This window comes from Vicugna pacos, chromosome 2 (assembly GCF_048564905.1).
Source record: "Vicugna pacos chromosome 2, VicPac4, whole genome shotgun sequence".
Taxonomy (NCBI): Eukaryota; Metazoa; Chordata; class Mammalia; order Artiodactyla; family Camelidae; genus Vicugna; species Vicugna pacos.
In genome coordinates, this window is record NC_132988.1 from 73,230,543 (window position 1) to 73,241,760 (window position 11,218).

The window sequence follows — 11,218 nt, forward strand, 5'->3', positions numbered from 1 at the left end:
GAGTATGGACTCATGTTATTCTATTTTAGTCAAGACTTATGTGTTCTTTAGAAATGTTCCCATTACTCTCCGAACCCAACCTTACTTTCTGGAACAAGTTGCTCCAGCCTTATTGTACATTTCCTGCCCCGGCATTGGACTCATCCATTTCTCTGGTTCCTTTTAATAAAGAAGAAGAATATTGAGAAACCAACATCCAGGCACTAGTAGGCTTATTGCTATAAGGGTGACACTGCTCCCAAACCCTCAGAACGGACATGTATACATGCACATATATGTGTTTATATCTATGTTTATTTTTATTTTCCATATCATTTTTGATATTGAAAGCCTTGAGTTCACACCAATAGTCCCATTTCTAAGCCAACATCTCATTCTTATTTTCTCCTTTTATATAATTGTAACTTACTTCTCTAGAAATGAGAAGCCTGGCGGGGAGGGGGTAGTTTAAGTGATAGAGCGCATGCTTAGCATGCCCCAGGTCCTGGGTTCAATCCCCAGTACCTCCTCTAAGAATAAATAAATCTAATAACCTCCCCCAACCCCCACCAAAAATAAAAGAATTACATAATACAATAACAAATAAATAAAAGATATTTTTAAAAAAGGAAAGGAAAAAGAAATGAGAAGCCTGGCTCCCTTATTTTCAATGTATTTACTTATTTGATCAATCTTCTATTCATAACTGTTTCCCCTAACTGCCACCACCCTCTCACCCCTGCAAATACCCTCGTCACCTGGACTGGGCTGTGACACCCCACACTGGGCTGCCCCTCTGCCCTCCCAGATGCTCTCCTCTTACTGCTGGGGCTCCTGCATCCTGAGCTGGGTCAGTTCCCTGCAGACTCTGCTGTCCCACGTGCCGAGGCTCTTCTCGCACTCACCCATGGGGACACCCACCTTGCAGAGGCCCACCCAGGCTCATGTGCTTTGGATTGAATTGTTCAAGAAGTAAACAATTGAATGGAAGAGAGAAAAAGAATGAAATGGAAAGAGAAAGAGAAGAAGAACATTTCTAGTTAGAAAAATTTTTTTGTACTTGAGTCTTTATCACTTATTCAAATTATTCTCTGAGATATGTTCCCCCAAATTCAATTACTGGGTCAAATGTTGTAAACTAAATAACTTGTCTTAATTTTTACACCTGCCAGCAGTACATGACAGTGTCTATTTTATCCTAGACAGCTTTGAGTATCATATCTAATTTTTAAAGATTTTTGTTAATTTTATACATGAAAATAATATATTATTTTATTTTCTATTTCTTTGGTTGCTAGTGAGGTTGAACATTTTTCTATTTGTTCATTTAGCCATTTTTAGCTTCTCTTTCATAAATGTTCGTTTTCTTGTCCATTTACATAGAATTTTAGTATTTTTCTTAGGTCGGTATGTTAATGATAATAACACTTAGTCATATTCATTGCAAGAAAGATTAGCTAGCTTCCCCTGGCCACTTTCTACATTTGTATGTGCTTTTCTCTATGCCAATCAATTTCTTCTCAGGTAAATACAAATTAAGGTTTATATTACTCTAAGAAAACATAACATTAGGGAAATAAATGGCCTGTTACAAAGCCATTCAAATATATGGCGTACTTTTAAAAAACAAACTATTTGTAGATCAGTTTTATCTTTTTTACTCTCTGTTAATTTGATAGATTTATCTAATTCTTCTCTCAATTTTTCCACTTTATATAATTTGAGGCTACAGTAGTAATGTTTTATTGCTGGTGAAACAAATTTTTCATCATGTATCTCTTTTATCTCTAATATTGTTTTTAAATCTTACAGTCTACTTTAATGCTGTGACATCAGTTTTTTGAAGGTTGGTATTTGCATGCTATAACACTTTCAATGTTTCATTTTCAATCTTTTAGTACCCCTATGTTTTAGGTGTGTCTCCTGTTGTGAGGCAGGATCCTGGCAGGAAATAAGCAGGCAGTGCACTCCAAATGGTAATTGAAGAGAGTTTAATGAAGAAATTCTTTAGAGAGGTGTGGACAGCATTAGAGTAACCAATAAAAGAAGGTGAAATACTTAAGCACCAGAAACAGAGAAAAATGTTTATCCCCCAGCCCTGAAGTGTCAAAGAGAGGGAGTAGTGTTACTGATACCCAACGTAAGCTGTTGCCGGGAGAGGGGGTATCTGCAGGGTCTGCGGTCTTAAGTAGAGATAACACAACCACTGAAAAATTCTGGTCCAGCAGGGAGGGAAACTAGGGGGATTAATATCCCTACTTCTTCCCCTCCAGCCCTGTGATCTACTGTCACCTTCTGCTATTGGGTAAACCCAACCAGAAGTTAGAGAGTAAAGGATCTCAGGGGATGCAGAGCATGAGCTGGGCCCAGAGCCAGGCAGAGACGGGTGGAGAAGAGCCAGCACACATGTAAACAGCTCACAGCTGGATTTTGTTGCTATTATCCAGTCTGATACTTTTTTTTTAATGGCACATTTAGCCCATTTACTTACATTTGTTGAGATTACTAGCATAATTTAGTTCTAAGACATTATTTTATGTCTCACATTACCTATGATTTTTCTCTTGTCATGACTGCATTTTGATTACTTGAGCAATTTTTCTCATTCTAATCATTCCATTTCTATTATTTTGGCATTACTTTAGAAATTTATCATCAGTACCTTTAACTTCCTCCTAAACAAGAGTTGGATTTTGTAATACTTTTGTTCTGATTACCTGTCTTCTGACTTTCGTGCAATTGTTGGGTATTTTTAACCAATTAAGATATTATTGTTTTATATGTAAATATATTATATTTGTATACACTATGAATATGTATTTGTAATATTTAGTCAGTATTTATTTAGACCTACCTACTTTCTTTGCTTACCACTAATTCCTGCATCTAGGACTTTTCATCTCAAGTCACTTTCCTTCTTTCAATCTCTTGGAACATCCTCTGTTGAGATCTATTGGTAATAAACTTGGCATTCTTGTTTTTGCAAATGTCTTTATTTCATCTTCATTATTGAATTATATTTTTACCAGGTATATAATTTTAGGATGACATCTTTGAAGAGATGATTCTACTGCCATAGGGCTTTCATATATTTGTTGAGAAGTCTGACGTCTGCAATTGTTACTCCTTGAAAGGATATACTTTTAAAGAATAGACTTTCTCTTTGTTTCTGGGTTGCTGCACTATGATTATGTGTAGGTGTGGGTTTCTTCTTAAATATCCTGCTTCGGATTCATGGATAATTATAAAACAGCTTTTTTTTATTCTTTTTCATTGGTTTGTTAAAATTGTCAGATCTTATCTTTTCAAATATTGCTTCTACCTCATTCTCTCCTCTCCTTTTTGAACTCTGCATAGGTGTATATAAGACCTTTTCTTCTGTCCTCGTGTTGTTTAACCACTCCTTTGTATTTTCTATCAGCTTGACTCTCTGTGCTGGGTTCTACATAATTTCCTCAGATCTATAGTCCAGTTTATGATTTTTTTTTTATTTAATGTGGCTAATCTGCTGTTTGGCTTGTCCACTGAGTTTTAAATTTTAATTCTTACATATTTTATTATTAGAAATTCTTGCTAGTTCTTTTTCAAATCTGCTTAGTCAATTTTAATGTCTTTTATTCCATATTCATATTTTCAAACCTTTCTTTCATTCCTTTGGACATCTTGAGCATAGGCATTTTATTTTCTGTATCTAATAATTCAAATATCTGAAGATTTGTGGGTCTTATCCTTCTGTTGGTTGTTTTTGCTGGCTCTTGCAATAATAAAATACCTTATTTCTTTATGAATTTTATGCATCTTGTGATTCTTGTGCTGCTATTCTTTGAAACTTTATCTGGGGTGAAACTTTGAGACCTGAGTTGAAAAACAAGCTCTTCCAGAGAGTTTGCCTGTGCTTCTGGTTGGTGAATTGTAGGATCCAAAGATGGTGACAGCATCTCCCATCCCACGTGCTCTTCTTACAATGTGGCTTTGACACTCTTCCCATTGGGAAGTGGGGTCTGTCCTCCTGCTCCTTGAATCTGGGAGGGATTGTAGAGTGGAAGTGATTCTATGTGACTTCCAAGGCTGGGAGATAAAAGGCAACAGAGTTTACCCCTATTTCTCTTCAGATGTTTTGCACTTGGAACCAGCCACCAGGCTGTGAGAAAGCCAATGCAGCCACATAGAAAGGTCATATGTAAGTCTTCTTACCAATAGCCTCGGCTGAAGTCCTAGCCAACAGCCTGTGTCAGCCACCAGCCATGCAGGGAAGCAAGCTTACAGATAATTACAGCTTCCAGCCCAAGTCACCTCCTGGTCTTCGAGTCTTCTCAGACAGGCGCCAGATACCATGGAGCAGAGATAAGTTGTCCCTGTCATGAACTTTCCAAATTCTTGACCCACAGAATCCATGAGTATGATAACATTCCTGTTGTTTTACGATACTGAGTTTGGGGGAGCACAGATTTTTGTTCAGAGTCAATAACCAGAACACTTCGCCAGATATACCTGAGGGCAAGACCAACTTAAGGCTACTTGAAATGAAACTAGCCTTTAGGGGTTTTGAGGGCAACAAAAGTATTATAAATTCAGGCTACCCCCCACCCCTGTCTTGAGGCTGTTTGTAACTGTGAATTATTAGGAGGGATATTTTGTCCCTCTACACAATACCATGGTTCAAGAGTGACCTTTTTCCTCGTGGTCCCATGGTTAGGTGGTAGGAGTTGGGAACAGGCATTTTCTAGTTCACTCTTACGTAAACTGAATGTTTATCCCTTTCGTTCAGGGGAGCTATAATTATATTCCTCACTTTGGGTAGGTTTTGGGTTCCGTCTGTTTTCTGCTCCCTGCAAATTCAAGAAAAAGAAAAAGAAAAACAAAACTTAAGGTGCTTAAGGTCACCAGGTTTGACAAGTGCCCTCAAAGTGAAACCGGTTTCACTGCTTTATTTACCTAGGTTCCCATTTTAACTTGGGTTTTGGTCTGTGTGTCTATTTCTACCCCTTCCCCTAGCTCTTTGATGCTTTGCATATGAAAAATGGAATTTCTGGTGGTTTTCAGCAGATGGTTTGATCGGGACCTTGTTGTGGGTTGAATTGTGTCCCCCGTCCCAAAATTTATATACTGAAGTCCTAAACTCCACTACATCAAATGGGACTGTTTTCAAACATAGGGTCTCTAACTAGGTGACGAAGACAAAATGCAGCCGTTAGAGTGGGCTCTAACTCAATATGGCTAGTGTCCTTTTAAGAAGAGGAAATTAGGACATAGACATGTACAGAGGGAAAACGATGTGAAGACAGAGGCAGAAGACAGACATCTACAAGCCAAGGGAGGGACCTCAAGAGAAACCAGTCCTGACAACACTTTGATCTCAAACTTCTAGCCTCCAGGACTGTGAGAAAGTAATTTTCTGTTGTTTAAGCCACACGGTCTGTGGTACTTTGCATGGCAGCCCTGGCAAACTAATATGGAACCCTCTCCCCATTCCTTTGTTTGGTTAATCAGTAGTTGAAAGTACCATTAATACCAATTTATTAAAGGACTGGCTATTCAATTTGTATTTTTTTTGCAACTTCTATGCTTTTTCTAATTATTCTCCTGCTGTTTCCATGTATTATTCTGTATGACTCCAAATATTTTAATAATACAGCCTCTCGTTGTATAGGTTCTAAATGATGCTACATTGATCAGTGGTTCAACTAACAATACATTGCATTTTGCCCAAGACTCATGAAGGTTTCAAGCTACTTGAATAACAGAGCAGCTTAAAGTTGCAATTGGGATAGCATCAGGGTGGTTATATTTAGTAATTATATTATTAAGATATTTTAAATTTAAGAAACCCCTCATTAGTCCATCTAATTTTTGGACATTTAGTTCTAAAAATAAATCCTTGAAAAACTTGAAGGAATCATTATTTGTTGCTCCAATGAATTCAAAATGTACAACATGGGCAATGAATCAATTTTCTTCAGTGGAAATCTTATGAAGGCTTTTCTAAAAATTTCAAATTATTTTTGGAGATAATAAGATGTAACACAGAAACAGATGGAGAATCAAAAACAAATACTTGTTTTATCAAAGTAAGTGGCATTAGTTCTAAGTACCAAGTGAGTCACAGTTTCTGTTCTTTCAGACCAATTTAACTTCAGGATAATAACTCAGATTTAATGAAAGGGTCCTCACAATGTGTGGAGAAAGTGTCATGATCTGTGTATGCATCTGTCAGGAGAGTTTTGGAATTCTGGGAGCCTCTAATAATGAATAATGCTAAAATGAGGCTTTAAAAAGGAAAAAAACTTATTTTCTTATATTGAGTAACTTAGGGCATTTCCTTATTAAACCAGAGCATTGCAAAATTTCAGAAAAGGGGCGGAATAAAAATATAGTTCTACAATGAAAATAAAATCAAGTTTCCTGGAAAAATAAAGTATCCATCTTGATCCTTAAGAACATAGGAAGAGGAATGTTCCACTTGGAAGTAGGGAGAGGAGCCCAGATTTTTGCTCAGGCAGCAAGAGAGGGGAGGGCCAGGAGCTAGAAGAAGAGTGTTCTGGAGAAATCCATGCAAGGGCAAGGCAGAGTCTGGGGCGGGGAGAACTCAGCTGCCACTGAGGGCTTGTGGGACAGGCCTCCCGGACGCCTTCTAGATCTTCATTTAGGAGAGCAGAGTGCTTTTTGGCAGAGTTGTGATTTTTTTTACTTCACCCCAGTGGCGTGAAATGCTCTTGATTAGGTTCTATTTCTGGAACAATCTACTAATAATCCTTAGTAGGCCTTTCGTAGGCCCCTTATCCCCCAGACATTCTGTCCGAGTGTTAATCTGTGAAATCCCTTCAATGGGTCAAAGAGCCATGGCTCCACAATGAGAGATAAAAGGCTTATGGGGAAAATTCACTGAGTAAAAACTCATTCCTACCCTTTTGAGAACAGACAATCAACCGAGGAGAATCACTAACCGATATGAGAGGTTTTCATAGTTTTGGGAACTGCAGGCAGCTGGCGTAGAGGAGTGGGGAGAGAGGAGAGCTCAAGTTTCTCTTGTCTACCTGCGCTTCTTTCTCTTCAATGTTTGGTGACAAATAGATTCTGTGAAGGTATTTTCGTGTGGGAGACTCGATGGTGCATCTAAGCCCATGGTGCCGCCTGGGTTGTGAAGCAGAATTTATGAAGCTGATTTTGCTGTTGTCTTATTCAATTCCTAGTGCCCCCAACAGTATTCATACAGAAGCTCATTTTCTCAGAGTACAGTGAACCGATGTCTCATGAATGCATGCAAACCAACTTCCCTAATTTATTGTGATTGATTCAAATGAGCAGTCATCTCTCATTTTTTTTTTTTTACAAGTCAGCAGCAGTTACTTATTAGGTATTATATTATTTCATTTCATATTCTCCCTCTACAAAGCCTTTCAGGCTACTTGCAAGAAATACACTTCAACATTAACCATTCCATTTTGCTCATCACTGGGAGGGAACAGGAAGTCTGGTGTGACCAGCTGGAGGAAGCTGGTGATCCACACCATCAACCTGCCAAACGACACTGACCCAGCGAGGTGTCTTCAGGCAGCAACAATCAGATTTTGTGATTGAAATCATACCAACGCAGGAATTCACTTTGTCTGCACTGCCTCACTGAGTCATTTTTTTAAAAGGGTACTTGGTAACCCAAATAAGTCTTTCTATAAATGGAAGAAACATCTTTGAGGGATGTGGAGGTCTTCCAAGTTCCTCATTCTAAAGCCTTCCTCTCAAAGTTGCCCAAAGCCTTTTTTCTAACTTTCTGAATTTTTTAAAATGACATGAGAACTACATTCTCATTGTAAAAGACAACATGAAGCACACAGATATTAAAATCCATCTTCTCTGAAGAGATTTTAATACCTCCTTTTATGGAATAGAAGCTCTTTCTTTGTGGCTCTGGGAAGTGGTGAGAAGAGCAGGGCACCTCCTCACATCTCTTTCTGCATCCTTCCCTGTATTAGTCAGAAGAGGCTCTGTTGTGCGGTAGTGATAAGCAGACCCTGAAACCACACACAGCTCACTCAGGCAGGGTCTACTATAGGTTCGGCAGTTTACAGGGAAGCTCTGTTCCAAGTGATGACTTGAGAATCCAGGTTGCTTTCACCTTACAGTGACTCTACCTGGAACACAAGACTTCTAGCAACACTGAAATAGGACATGAGAGAGAATTGCTGTAGACTGGAAATGGCACACATCACTTGTTTCCAGTTCATTGGCCAGAGCCTGTGTATGGCCCCAAATTAACTTCAAGGGAGCCTGGAAAGTGTTCCTGTGTGCCCAGGAATTAGTGGAAAAATAATTATGATGAGCACTGCTAAATTTCTACCATATTCCCTCCCACCCTAATGTTCTCTCTACCTCAGCGCCCAGGCACTCAGCAGTGATGATCCCAAATGTCCTCAACTTGTTTGTAGGTATCACTATACCCATTCCTGAGCTCTGAGCTCTCTGAGGAACGTTAGAGGCTAAGAAAGGAGGTTTGTAGAGTAGGTGTGACATGCAGAAGGGAACTAAATCCCTTGACGGGTGAGTTCCCAGGCTTGAGAAGGGACAAGCCACCAGAAGAGACTCACTTCCCTTTCCCTAAACATACTTACCCTCTGGCCCTACCCAGTATGATAGGTGGTATGGTAGTTTTCCGTCTGATCCCGCCACTCTGTAATGATGGGGGTTGTACAGTTCTCCCCTGTGAACTTCAGTTTCTAGAGGGGAGAATCTGATTTTCACTTAGCCCTTGAGAATAGACAATAATGGAAGAAAATTTTTGAAATACTCAAGATTTACCCTTAGAGGCCTATGAACCTCCTGTTTATGCTTCTAAAGTATCCCATGCCTCTTTATTCTGCCTCCCAACTCCAGCTTTCCTTCCCACTTCACACATTTAGTTACCTACGCTCAGTGAAAACACACACACACAAGTCAGCTTCAGAAATTCTCTTCCTAAATCAGTTTCCAAAGTCCCTTTTTTTTCCCTCCCCAAGTCCAACTTTTCTCAGCTCTAGTGGAGCCAGATAATTATTCATGATGTAAATACCAGGTACAATTTGTGGTTATAAAAGCCTTTATTAATTCATAATTTAATCTAGATGTCATTTATGGGCAAACATTTTAATTAGGCTATTAATTCTATTAGAGTGTTTGAGTTTATATATCCTCTGCAATAAAAATTTTCTACTTTCTTCATTGGTCCTCATTCTCTAATTTTCTGTGATTTAATGCCCTCTGTTACATAATTTTAATACCATGATTTTTGGCAATCTATCTCCATCCCTTAGAAAAGTTAGGGCTTTCTTAAACATGATCCAGCCCCCTACTCTGTGAGCATGCATTGTTAGATGGTTGTAGATAGGGAGAAAGTGGTTATAGACAATTTCTCCACATCTATGAGGAGGTTGGTTGAAATCTAGAGGAGAGTTAAAGAGGCATTTGAAGAAGTGCAGTGACCTCTCTATTGAGGGAGCAATGTCCCTTTGGTAGTAAGCACATCAGAATCCACCACTCAGGTCCCTCTCTGCCCAAGCCTATGCAGATGTGTCTATGGGATGAAGTCCAATAGCCCATGTGCATTAAGATGGATGGGCAAAGACAACTTCACCTTAGCTCTTTTAAACTTCCCAAAGCGGAGAATGCAAGTCCAGCATCTCAGGATTCTGAGATTCCAGGGATGTGTTCTCTAAACATCAGAACTCCCAGATTCCTGTCTCCAGCAGGAAAGTGCTTTAGAGAGTTCTTATTCACAATGCATAACATAAAAAGTTTTCACATAAAAAGAGAAGTATGAAAGATGTAGCTAAACAGAGATAAAACTGACCATTTTAAGATCTCCTTTCCCCAAACTGGATGCTTTGAGAGGTTCAGTGACTTCTCTTGGGCATGCAGTAAGAGGTGCGGCTAGATCTCCGGGTTCTCAAGCTACTCTTCTGACCACAAGACCACACTTCCTTCCTCTCCTGCTGATATGCAGAGAAGAATGTAAAATGTAAGCAGCCAGAGTGGTGACAAGCGCATGAAAGAGAACAACACAGAGTTACTGAGCAAGAGTACAAAATAAAAGCTGAATTTAGATGGCTCTTTTAAGAAATTGCTTTATAAATTCAATAGGAAGCTCTCAATATGCAATTTAAATGAATGAAACAACTTATTAAAAACCTGCCATATGCTAGGCTCCCTGGTAAGTACCAGGGATACAAAGACTGCACAAAATGAAGTTCCTACTGTCATGTGTTTGAAATCATCACTAAACAACGAAGAGCAGCATGGTAGACATTGTAGCCCGGCCCAGATTCCCTTTATAGGCTGGGGCAGCCACCCTCCAGCTGCTGCGAGGGCTGTGGCTAACAGCTCATACCTGTGACTTTCTCCAGAGTCTTGACCTTGGCTAAGTGGAGCCACTTCACTGGAGAGTCCTGAGAGTTTCTACTTCTCCCCTGTCCAAGGGTAACCAAGGACTGACTCGTTTCCACTCTTCCACATTCCTTCCCAGACTCTACCTAGCTCAGCTCCTCGCTCAGCTCTTTCCTATTCTGCTTCTTCCCCTCCTCCAGCTTGTCCTAAACAGCATTCGCTCAATAAAGTACACACACCAGAACCCCTTTCTCAGGCTCTGCATCTACAGAATCCAACCTTAAACAATAGGTGTTTCTTTAAGTTACAGAGTAGTTTCCTAGATGCATTTTCTAGGGTAAGACTGGTAACATTATGCAGTTCCATACAAGTTTTAAAAGACCCCAACATTTTCAACCATCTATAGGACATTTAATATGATACCCCATGTCCCCTCCATTTTCCTTCTAAAGACTAAACAATATTATTTTTCAATGTGACCTTTCAGTTAATATTTTTGGTACTTAGCAGATATTCTTGCCACCTCTTTCACTCCCTCGCCTTCGGACATGGCCTGCACTCTGCCTATGGAGTGTGTACTTACTTTTACTTTAACCTGAGCACCCAACCCCCACACCTCGTGGCCTTTCTCTTGCCTTCTGAAATAGCCTGCACTCTGTGGAGTATATATCTCTCCAAATAAATTCTACCTTTATTTTAAAAAAAAAAGATATTCTTTGGGGAATAGAGTAATATAGAACAGTAAATATGTATGTATCTACATGAAGGCTATGTGTTTTAGCACTTTCCCACAATTGGGTGGTCATTACAAGCCATTTCAGTTAAAAAAAAATGTTTTTTCATACTCATTATAGAACAATAGAATAAAAACTATCTAGGGAGGCAT